Source organism: Passer domesticus, chromosome 25 (assembly GCF_036417665.1).
Source record: "Passer domesticus isolate bPasDom1 chromosome 25, bPasDom1.hap1, whole genome shotgun sequence".
NCBI classification, from domain to species: Eukaryota; Metazoa; Chordata; class Aves; order Passeriformes; family Passeridae; genus Passer; species Passer domesticus.
The window spans coordinates 1,981,607-1,991,094 of NC_087498.1; the positions used below are offsets into that span (position 1 = coordinate 1,981,607).

Consider the following 9,488-nt stretch of genomic DNA (forward strand, 5'->3'; position numbering starts at 1 on the left):
CTGCCTCCTTGCCTCCGGCTCTCCAGGGAGAACGAGACCTTATCTTGTGGGAAAGGGGGAGTTTTTGGAGATGTGTTGGGTCTGCAGGGGAGGCAGCTGGGTAAACTCATGAGCAGGGGCTGGGGGTGAGGTTTAAAGCAAAATTCCACGGCCTCTGTTCCCATGGAGTCCTGTCCCAGCCCCGGGTGTCCCCTGGAATGCGGATTTTGGCCACGGCATTGCCTGGATGTTGCCTGGATCACCTTGAGAGAGGTGATTCTTTCACCCTGCTCTGCTCTCATGAGATCCCATCTGGAATGCTGCATCCAGGTCTGGTGCCCCCATCACTAAAAGGATGTGGAACTGCTGGAGTGGGTCCAGGAGAGGCCATGAAGTTGATAAAGGAACTGGAGCACCTCCCCCGTGGAGACAGGATGGGATTGTTGGGGCTGTTCAGCCTGGAGAAAAGAAGGTTGTGTGGAGACCTCAGAGCACCTTCCAGGACCTGAAGGGTCTACGGGGAAGATAGAGGACGACTGTTCATCAAAAACTGGAGTGACAGGACAAGGGGGAATGACTTGAAGCAAAAAATGGGAAATTTAGGTTTGATTTTGGGAAGAAATTGTTCCCTGTGAGGGTGGGCAGGCCCTGGCACAGGTGCCCAGAGCAGCTGGGGCTGCCCCTGGATCCCTGGCAGTGCCCAAGGCCAGGCTGGATGGGGCTGGGAGCAGCCTGGGACAGTGGAAGGTGTCCCTGCCATGGCAGGGCTAGGACTGGATGAGCTCTGAGGTCCCTTCCCACCCAAACCAGTCTGGGATTCTGGGACTCCATGTTGTGGCTGAGCTCCTTGTCATGGCTTGGAGTGGAGCCCACACTGGAAAGTCCAGGGCAGAATCATCCCCATGACCTCCCCGTGACCTCCCTGTGACCTCCCTGTGACCTCCCCGTGACCTCCCTGTGACCTCCCTGTGACCTCCCCATGACTCCCCATGACCTCCCCATGACCTCCCTGTCTGGGAAGCCCCTGCAGAGCTGCCCCTGGCTCTGCCCCCCAGCAGGGAGGACCCCCCAGCACTGCCGGGGCACCCTTGGCTCTCACAGGGGACACCAGGATGGGGTGAACGGGCCGGTCCTGCTGAACTGCAGGGCCACCCTGACCCCATTCCTGACTCCAGGATTCACCTTTCCCACCCTTTTGGGGCTGTACCCTCCCAGAGCCCCTGGAGAACTGCAGGGGCCTGGCACAGCCCTGGGTGCTCCGAATCACCACGAGCTGAGGGGGCTGCAGCTGACACCTCCTCTGGACAGCTTGGGGAGCACCTTTGACAACAACACAAGGCCCTTTAATTGGGAGTGGGAAGAGGCTGGGATGGGTAAAACCAGCGAGGGAACTGCAAAGCAGCCCTGAGACTGGAAAGAAAACATTCCCAAATGTGAGCGATTGGTGGCAGGGGGCCAAAGAGCAATTACAGAGAGAAGAGAGGAGAGAGGAGAGAGGAGAGAGGAGAGAGGAGAGAGGAGAGAGGAGAGAGGAGAGAGGAGAGAGGAGAGAAGAGAGCCTTTCTCCAGGAGCCTTCACTTCCTGCTGTGGCTGCAGAGTCCTCGGGAGAGCCCCATGGTGCTGCCAGCTGTGCCAGGCCCTGCTCCTGGGCATGGATGGATCACAGGATCGATGCTGGGTGCCAGGGCTGGCTGACAGGGGGTGTTGGTCAGGGTGTGCTCAGCCCTGCATCTCTTAGGGTCCTGACAGGGGTGTTGGTCAGGGTGTGCTCAGCCCTGCATCTCTTAGGGTCCTGTCAGGGGTGTTGGTCAGGGTGTGCTCAGCCCTGCATCTCTTAGGGTCCTGTCAGGGGTGTTGGTCGGGGTGTGCTGAGCCCTGCATGCCCTGGGTCCTGACAGGGGTATTGGTCAGGGTGTGCTGAGCCCTGCATGCCCCGGGTCCTGTCAGGGACAGGGAGCTCTTGGAACATCTCAGCAGAGCTCAGCACCTGCCCACGTACCCCCAGGTGACCTCGAGGGGACAGGAACAGCCCAGCCCTGTGGGGACAGGGCAGTGGTGCTGTGGGTGGTTGGGACAGAAGTGGCTGGAGATGATCCCCAGCAGCAGCGGGAGGTCCCTGCTCCAGCCTGGACAAAGCCTCTTCCCATTACCATTCCAACTGCAACCTGTTCCTCTCTGATCCCTGGGCAAAAAATTAGGCAGGAGGAGCAGATGGGTGACTCAGGGCTGGAATGTGTGAGCACAGATCCCCACAGGCCCCTCTCCTTCCTTCTCCTGCTTTGGGAGAGAACAAAACCCCTCCATGCCTGACCCTGGAGCTGCAGGCTGGGAATTGTGGCCCCAGCCTAAATCTGGGGGCAGGGGATGATGAAAGGCCAAACCTCTCTGAAGCTGCACAAAGTGATGGGATCCATGAGCCGGGGAAGGTCCTTCAGCCCAGGACCCCACGGGGGTGTGGGAATGCAGGAGGGGATGAAGCTCATCCCAAACTCCCACCAGTGCAGGGCTTGCTGAGCTCCACGGGCTGGGCTGGGGCTGCTGGGCGAGGCCATGGGCAACCCAGCTTCCCAACAGACCACAGAATCACAGGAATGTTGTGGCAGGTGGGGAATGGAGCTGGGGGAGGCCGAACCTCAGGTGGGCCAAAACCCTCTTGGGGGAGCACCAGGATCAGGTGTGAAAGAGTGCCGTTGGAAAGCCAGGTGTCTGCTGAGGAAGGCAGGAGCCTCCCCTGAAATGGAAAATGGAAACCCCCTCTCTCCAAATTGCTATAAATTTTAGATTCAGGACTCTCAGGTAAAAAATATGGGAGCAGGAATAACAGTTCTTTATTTAGGGAAGAAAATAAAAAGATAAACAATGCAGCAAACTAAAACAGCACTGACAGAGTCAGAGCACAGCCTGACACCCTGTGGGTCAGGGTGCTGGCAGCAGTCCCATTGGAATTGTGGCTCAGCCCTCCTGCAGTGTCAGGGGTGGTTCTGCTGGAGCAGGGATCCTGGAGAAGGGTGCAGTCTTCCTCTGAAGATCCAGGGGAAGAGGCAGCTGCTGCTCCTCTGGGAATCCAGTGCAGAAGCCGTGCTGGTGTTCCAGAATCTCAGATTGTATCCAGGTAGGAATGCTTGGCTCCTCCCTCTGGGCTCACATCTCCCATGGATGCTGCAGTTCTTATCAGCCATGCAGGGACATTCCACAGCCTGTTATCAGCAGATGTGCCCCCGAGGGAGGAGTGGGTGTGGAAGAGATAAGGAAAACTGCCCACTGAGCAGGGGACAACTGCCATCCAGATGGCAAATAGAACACATCTTGCCTTGCAGTCTGGGACAGCAGCAACAGTTCCTGGAGGGAGCAGAAATCCCAAAGGGGAGCAGAAAGGTCGATTTATCAGAGGAGTCCAAACCTTTTCTGGACCCAGGCATCCTCCCCCTCACTGGGCAGTGCTCCTGGCATTCCCACATCCCCACGGAGCAGATGATCCTCACCGGTGGGCAGTGCCAGGCATGCCCAGCCCGGGGCTGGCAGGGATTTTGTCAGTGCCACCGCCTGTTTGGAGCTGCAAGACTTGGATTGCAGCGCTTCTGGCACGACTCTGCTGCTGGCCCGGGTTCCTTGGCTCTCCATCCTCTAGGTGCAAATCCAGCCAAGTGGGAGAAGGGAGACAAGGGATGAGGACAGAGCCTGGCACGCCCTGACACCAGTCCCTTTCTCTTCCCAAGTAAAAATCACCATTTCCCCATCATCCCGGAGCATTTTTATTTCCTTTGCTTTATTTTTGAAGCCAAGGAGACACATGGAGCAGCCGGGGACACAGGGCTGAGAGGGAGCAGGGCAGAAAGGCCCCATGGGGGGGACAGTGACAGCATCCCTGGCTCGGGCATGGGATTAACCAGCAGGTGCACTTAAAGGAATTTTAATCAACAAAAGATGGGGCTGTCAGTAAAAACAAGTGCGAGGCTCTGGGGCACCACGCCAAGGGATGAGAGCAGGGTTTTTAATCTAGGAAAGTACCTGCTGGGAGGGAACAGCCTGGATGTGGCTGGGGAAGGAGCTGCCTGCAGCCAGGGAAAACCTGAGCTCAGAGAGGCTTTCCCCCGGAGCCAGGCTGCCCTGTGGGTGCTGCTGCAGTGGAGGTGGTGGGGACAGGGATGGGAGCTTCGTGTGGGGTTGTTGGGACTCTCCACAGCTGGTTTGTGCCTCGGTTTCCCCACTCCTAAGTGGAGATGTTTGATCACTCCTTTCAGACGGGGAGATTTGGTGGGGGGGATGAAGAGGGGTTTATCCCTCTTATGGGATGTGGGATAAGCCTGGAGCGAAGCCTGGGAGAAGTGCAGCAGGAGCTGAGCATCCAGCCATGAGCAGGAGGGGCCAGCTCTGGGCAAGGATGGGTTTCCAGAGCTTCAGGAAGGGCCAGAGCATGGGGAGCACCCTGGATGCCCACCAGGGGCAGGTGAATCCCTGCATCCCTCCTCTCAAGCTGCACTCCGTGTGGTGTAAGGCTGCCTCGGCCTCACACCCGCTCCCCTCGGGGATGCTGCTGGGGGATTTTGGGAGGGGGAGGTTCCCTGGAGCCAGGTGTGACTCCTCCTTCCCCCTGCATGCCTATGAAAAATGAAGAGCTGATTCCCAGCTCTGAGGTGAGGCTAGCTGTGCCTGCCACAGCCTGGGGGCTGGGGGGCTGCAGGGGGTGGAACCGGGGGCACTGGGCTGGTTCTGAACCCAGCCCAGAGCAGCTCTCAGCCCACCCCAATCTCTGTGCAGCTGATGTGACTGGCCACGGCCTTGGAGCGAGGATGGTGAAGGTAAGGGATGGGATTCAAGGGGCTGTCCTGTTCAGTTTGGGATCAGTGGGATCCTATAAAGCTCTTTTCCCCTGCAGAGCCCCAGCCTCATGTGCTGGATGTATCTTGGCATCAGCTGGGGCCCCCTCCCCCAGCTCGAGGTGATCAGAGACCCCTGGGTCCAGCCTCTGTCCAGCTTCCTGGAACCTTTATTCATAGAGCAGAATTATGGAATGGTTTGGGTTGGAAGAGACCTTAAAGCTCATCCAGTGCAGCCCTACCATGGCAGGGACACCTTCCGCTGTCCCAGGCTGCTCCCAGCCCTGTCCAGCCTGGCCTGGGGCACTCCGAGGGATCCAGGGGCAGCCCCAGCTGCTCTGGGCACCCTCAACACCCTCACAGGGAGAATTCCTTCCCAATATCCCATCCATCCCTGCTCTCTGGCAGTGGAAGCCATTCTCCTTGTCCTGTTCTTCCAGGCCCTTGTCCAAAGTTCCTCTCCAGCTCCCCTGGAGCCCCTTTAGGCCCTGGAAGAGGCTCTGAGCTCTCCCTGGAGCCTTTCCAGGCTGAGCACCCCAGGCTCTCCCAGCCTGGCTCTGGAGCAGAGGGGCTCAGAACATCCCTGTGGCCTCCTCTGGCCTCATCCAGCAGCTCCAGCATCTCACCCGCACTTCCCACCATCCCGGTTTCCACACTTCAGCCCACTGGGACCAGTTTGGTTCAGGGCCTCTCCCCAGTGGTGCTCCTGTGCCCGGGGAGCTCCTGGGCTCCGTCCCAGCCCAGCTCTGCCTGGCAAACCCTGCTCCATGCACAGGGGCTGAGCCAGCCGTGGGGCTGGGGGGAAGAATCCCCTGATCCCGGCCTGATCCCGGCCTGGTCCTGGCCTGATCCCAGCCGGATCCCGGCCTGATCCCGGCCTGATCCCGGCCTGGTCCCAGCCTGATCCTGGCCTGATCCCGGTCTGATCCCGGCCTGATCCCAGCCGGATCCCGGCCTGATCCCGGTCTGATCCCGGCCTGATCCCGGCCTGACCCCACCTGATCCCAGCCCTGATCCCAGCCGGATCCCGGCCTGATCCCGGTCTGATCCCGCCTGATCCCAGCCCTGATCCAGGCCTGATCCCGGCCTAATCCCAGCCTTGTCCCAGCCTGATCCCGGCCTGGTCCTGGCCTGATCCCAGCCGGATCCCGGCCTGATCCCGGCCTGATCCCGGCCTGGTCCCAGCCTGATCCTGGCCTGATCCCGGTCTGATCCCGGCCTGATCCCAGCCGGATCCCGGCCTGATCCCGGTCTGATCCCGGCCTGATCCCGGCCTGACCCCACCTGATCCCAGCCCTGATCCCAGCCGGATCCCGGCCTGATCCCGGTCTGATCCCGCCTGATCCCAGCCCTGATCCAGGCCTGATCCCAGCCTAATCCCAGCCTTGTCCCAGCCTGATCCCGGCCTGACCCCACCTGATCCCAGCCCTGATCCCAGCCCTGATCCCGGCCTGATCCCAGCCCTGATCCTAGCCCTGATCCTGGCCTGATCCCGGCCTGACCCCACCTGATCCCAGCCCTGACCCCACCTGATCCCAGCCCTGATCCCAGCCCTGATCCCAGCCCTGATCCCAGCCCTGATCCCGGCCAGATCCCACGGAGATCTACAGCTGCTGACCCCAGCAGTGTTCCCTGGCTGCAGCATTCCTGCACGTCCCCTCCCAGGGATCTCCAGGCTCCCAGTTCCAGTGCTGGAGGATTTCGGAGTGGAGGGGAAGGGCTGGAGTGCTCAGTGTGCCCAGTTCCCACTCTTCTAACGAGATGCAGTCTAATAAATAACTCAAGCCCCAAACAGAGTTTCTTTATCATCAAGGAATGAACAAGCCTTGCAGTCTGGTTTTGGCCAGGCCATGCCTGCCTTGCACAGATTTATTTTACTGCTCTGGCTACTCAGAGCCAATGGCCTTAATCCCATCTCTGCTGGAGGGACATCTTAGAGCCCACAAAAACTGACCTAAGATGTTCTTTTTTTCCTCATCCCTGCTTTGCAGTGCTGTAAGATGTGTTGAAAAGCCAGATAAGCAGGGGAGAGGCTTAGGAGGGGTGCCTGGGGTTCTGGGAATGGCTGAGCCCTGAAACGGTTTCTGCTGGAAAACAGGCTCTTCCCATACTGAGCAGGGCAGGGGGGAATTTTCCACTGCAAAACCCCATTTATCACCCACCCTAAATCGTCTGACTGCGAGCTGGGGATGGCATTTTTCCTGCTTCCCTAGATCCTGGTAGAAAGGAAGGTTTATAATGCTGCCTGTTTTCCCCACAGCTGGAAGAAAAACAAATGTAAAAATGCAGAGTTTCCCTAGAAAAATCACTCCCAACTCTGCACCCAGCTGCTGGAGCCACCACAAAGCCACTTGGATGTGGGTTCCCACCTTGCCATGGGCTTTTGAGAGCCTTTTAATGAGGAGGCAGCACTAATCAGGCTAGGAGAGTTTCCTTGATGGGGTGTTGCAGGGCAATGCCTGATCCTGGCTCCTGGCACAGCTGGGAAACCTGAATTCACTCCCAGCTTGCAGCAAGCTCTTGAGCAAGCAGGCTTGTGCCTCAGTTTCCCCATCTGGGTTCTCTCCCAGGGAATGCTGAGCTGCTGGGAGAATGTCTTTAAAAAAAAAAAAAATTAAGGAGGTGTTTGTGTATTCTGCAAAAAGCAGCTCTGGGAGTCAGCTGAGGACAGTCCCAGCTAATTGGGAGGGGAGAGTTGGGTTTTATTTCCCAATTAGAGCCCTGGGAAGGCTGGGCTGGCACAGGGCTGCGGGCACGGTGAGGGGCTGGCAGTGCCCACAGCCCCAGGGCCCCTTTTGCTGGACTCAACGTCTTTTTCTTGGAGAGATGACAGGAGAGAGAAGGAAAAGCACAGTGCCAGTGTGGCAGCAAGGTTACCCCTCCCTCAGTTGTCCCCAACCCCCTTGGTGGGGACAGTTGGCTCCTTCCCAGCCCATGTCAGTGCGACAGAGAACACAGCGCTCCTCCCAGCCAGCTGGGGACCAGGGAGAACCTTGTTTTCCTGCTTTTACACCGGGAAAAGGGCATCTTGGAGAGGTGCAACAAAGCCCCAAGGACCCGTCTGCTGCCTTCAGCAGCCCCTTCTCCATCCCTGGAGCGGGGATTTGCTCTTCCCCACCAGGCTGGTGCTCCTCGAGGGCTGAGACCCCACGGTTACCTCCCCCATCCCTTTTATTTTAGCTGATTCATGGAATTTCTGCTCTGGCAGCAGCGTGTTGCTTTAAGCTGTTTACTCGAGTTCAGGAGGCGACAGCTCACAGGGTATTTTTAGCTCTCCGGGTAGCGGAGCGGGATTAAAATGCAGTCAGTGTTACAGACGCTGGGGCTGAATCAGTATTCCTGCACAAGCCTCTCCGTGCCAGCGTTTTCCATTGAGTGTCTGAAAAACCCAAGTTTCCATGGAGACCCAGCTCCAGGGCAACCCGTTTTCCTTGCAAAAATAATGATAATAATAATAAAAAAATAAATAAAAAAATAAAAGGCAGCAGGTAGAGAGCGGGCGCAGGGGCTGGCCATGGGATGGCTCCAGGGGGAGGGTGGTGGCTGTAAATCCCAGTCCCTTCCTGCTGGGATGCTGGGGCAGAAGCAGAGGTGTGGGTGTGGGTGGGAAATGCTGGTAAAGGTGGTTGGGTGTGGGCTGTGCTGCTCCATCCACCCCATGCCCCTTTGGAGGGTTTTGGGGGCTTGGTGTGCTCCCTGGGGGGTTTTGCTGTGGAGGAAAGGGGCAGTGTGGTGCCAAGGTTGGGTTTGGAATGGTGGAAGCAGGAATTGTTACCCCACCTGCAGGAACTTAATGAGCTAAATCAGGAGATTCTCTTACCCATGTGGGAGCTGTGCTGTCTTCTGCCTCGAGGCATCTCTGAAAGGGCTTTCCTGGGGCAGGTTTGTCTCTGTGCAGGAGCAGAAATGCCCTCAGAGGACACGAGGATGAAGGTGGTGGCCCAGGGTGACACCACAGGACTGTCTTGTCTTGGTTTGCTTGCTGGCCAACGTAGAGACATCAACCACAAGACTCTCCCATGGAGAAGATACTGAAATGTTGGGTTCGCTGTTATTTTCTAGCTCGGCACATTTCCCCCTTGATCCCCACCTCCTGCTGCATCTTCCTTGGTAATTTGGAGGGAAAAAAGAGAAAATTCTTCATTCTTGCAGGGCTTTTCTCTGATTTCTCCAGCCTGTGCCCAGCCCTGTGGTCAGGACTCTCCCCAGCTGGTGCAGTGACAGTGTTGGGTGGCAAAGCAGGAGAAAACCAGCGTGGCACTGGAGAAGATTCAGCAAGAGGGACCCACCATGAGATGGCTGTTTGGTTTTCCCAACAACCACAGCATGACTGGCCTGGGACTTATCCAGGGGCACTCTTGGAGGCCCTCCTTGGTGGGGATGAGGGCACGGGTGAGATGCTGAACCCAGGAGCTGATCTCTGCTCTTGCAGCCCAGCACTGGGGTGGTGCCTGGGGAGGATTCCCAAACGAGGCACAGCTGAGATCCAGGCTGGAGCCACAGCATTTCCTGCCACTTGTTTTCCCCCTGGGACTTTTGCATGTGGCGATCCAGCACGTGGAAACCTTGAAAACCTGACCTGGAGCCACTTGTAGCTGCCCCAAGAGAGGCTGAAAAGCACGATGAGATCAAGGCCAAAGCAGAGGCTGGCTCCTGGTCAGCCCCAGCACTGCCTCCCTGCATAGGAACGC

At 58.0% G+C, this 9,488-nt stretch overlaps 1 long non-coding RNA gene across 1 annotated transcript; it reads right to left on the reverse strand.

The window, feature by feature from the left end:
* Positions 1 to 8,059: 8,059 nt before the first annotated feature.
* On the reverse strand, positions 8,060 to 9,275 carry LOC135286214 (uncharacterized). The gene is made up of 2 exons (XR_010350665.1): positions 8,618 to 9,275; positions 8,060 to 8,176 (listed from the first exon to the last, which is right to left on the reverse strand). It is a non-coding gene; the product is annotated as an uncharacterized LOC135286214 (long non-coding RNA).
* Positions 9,276 to 9,488: the final 213 nt, after the last annotated feature.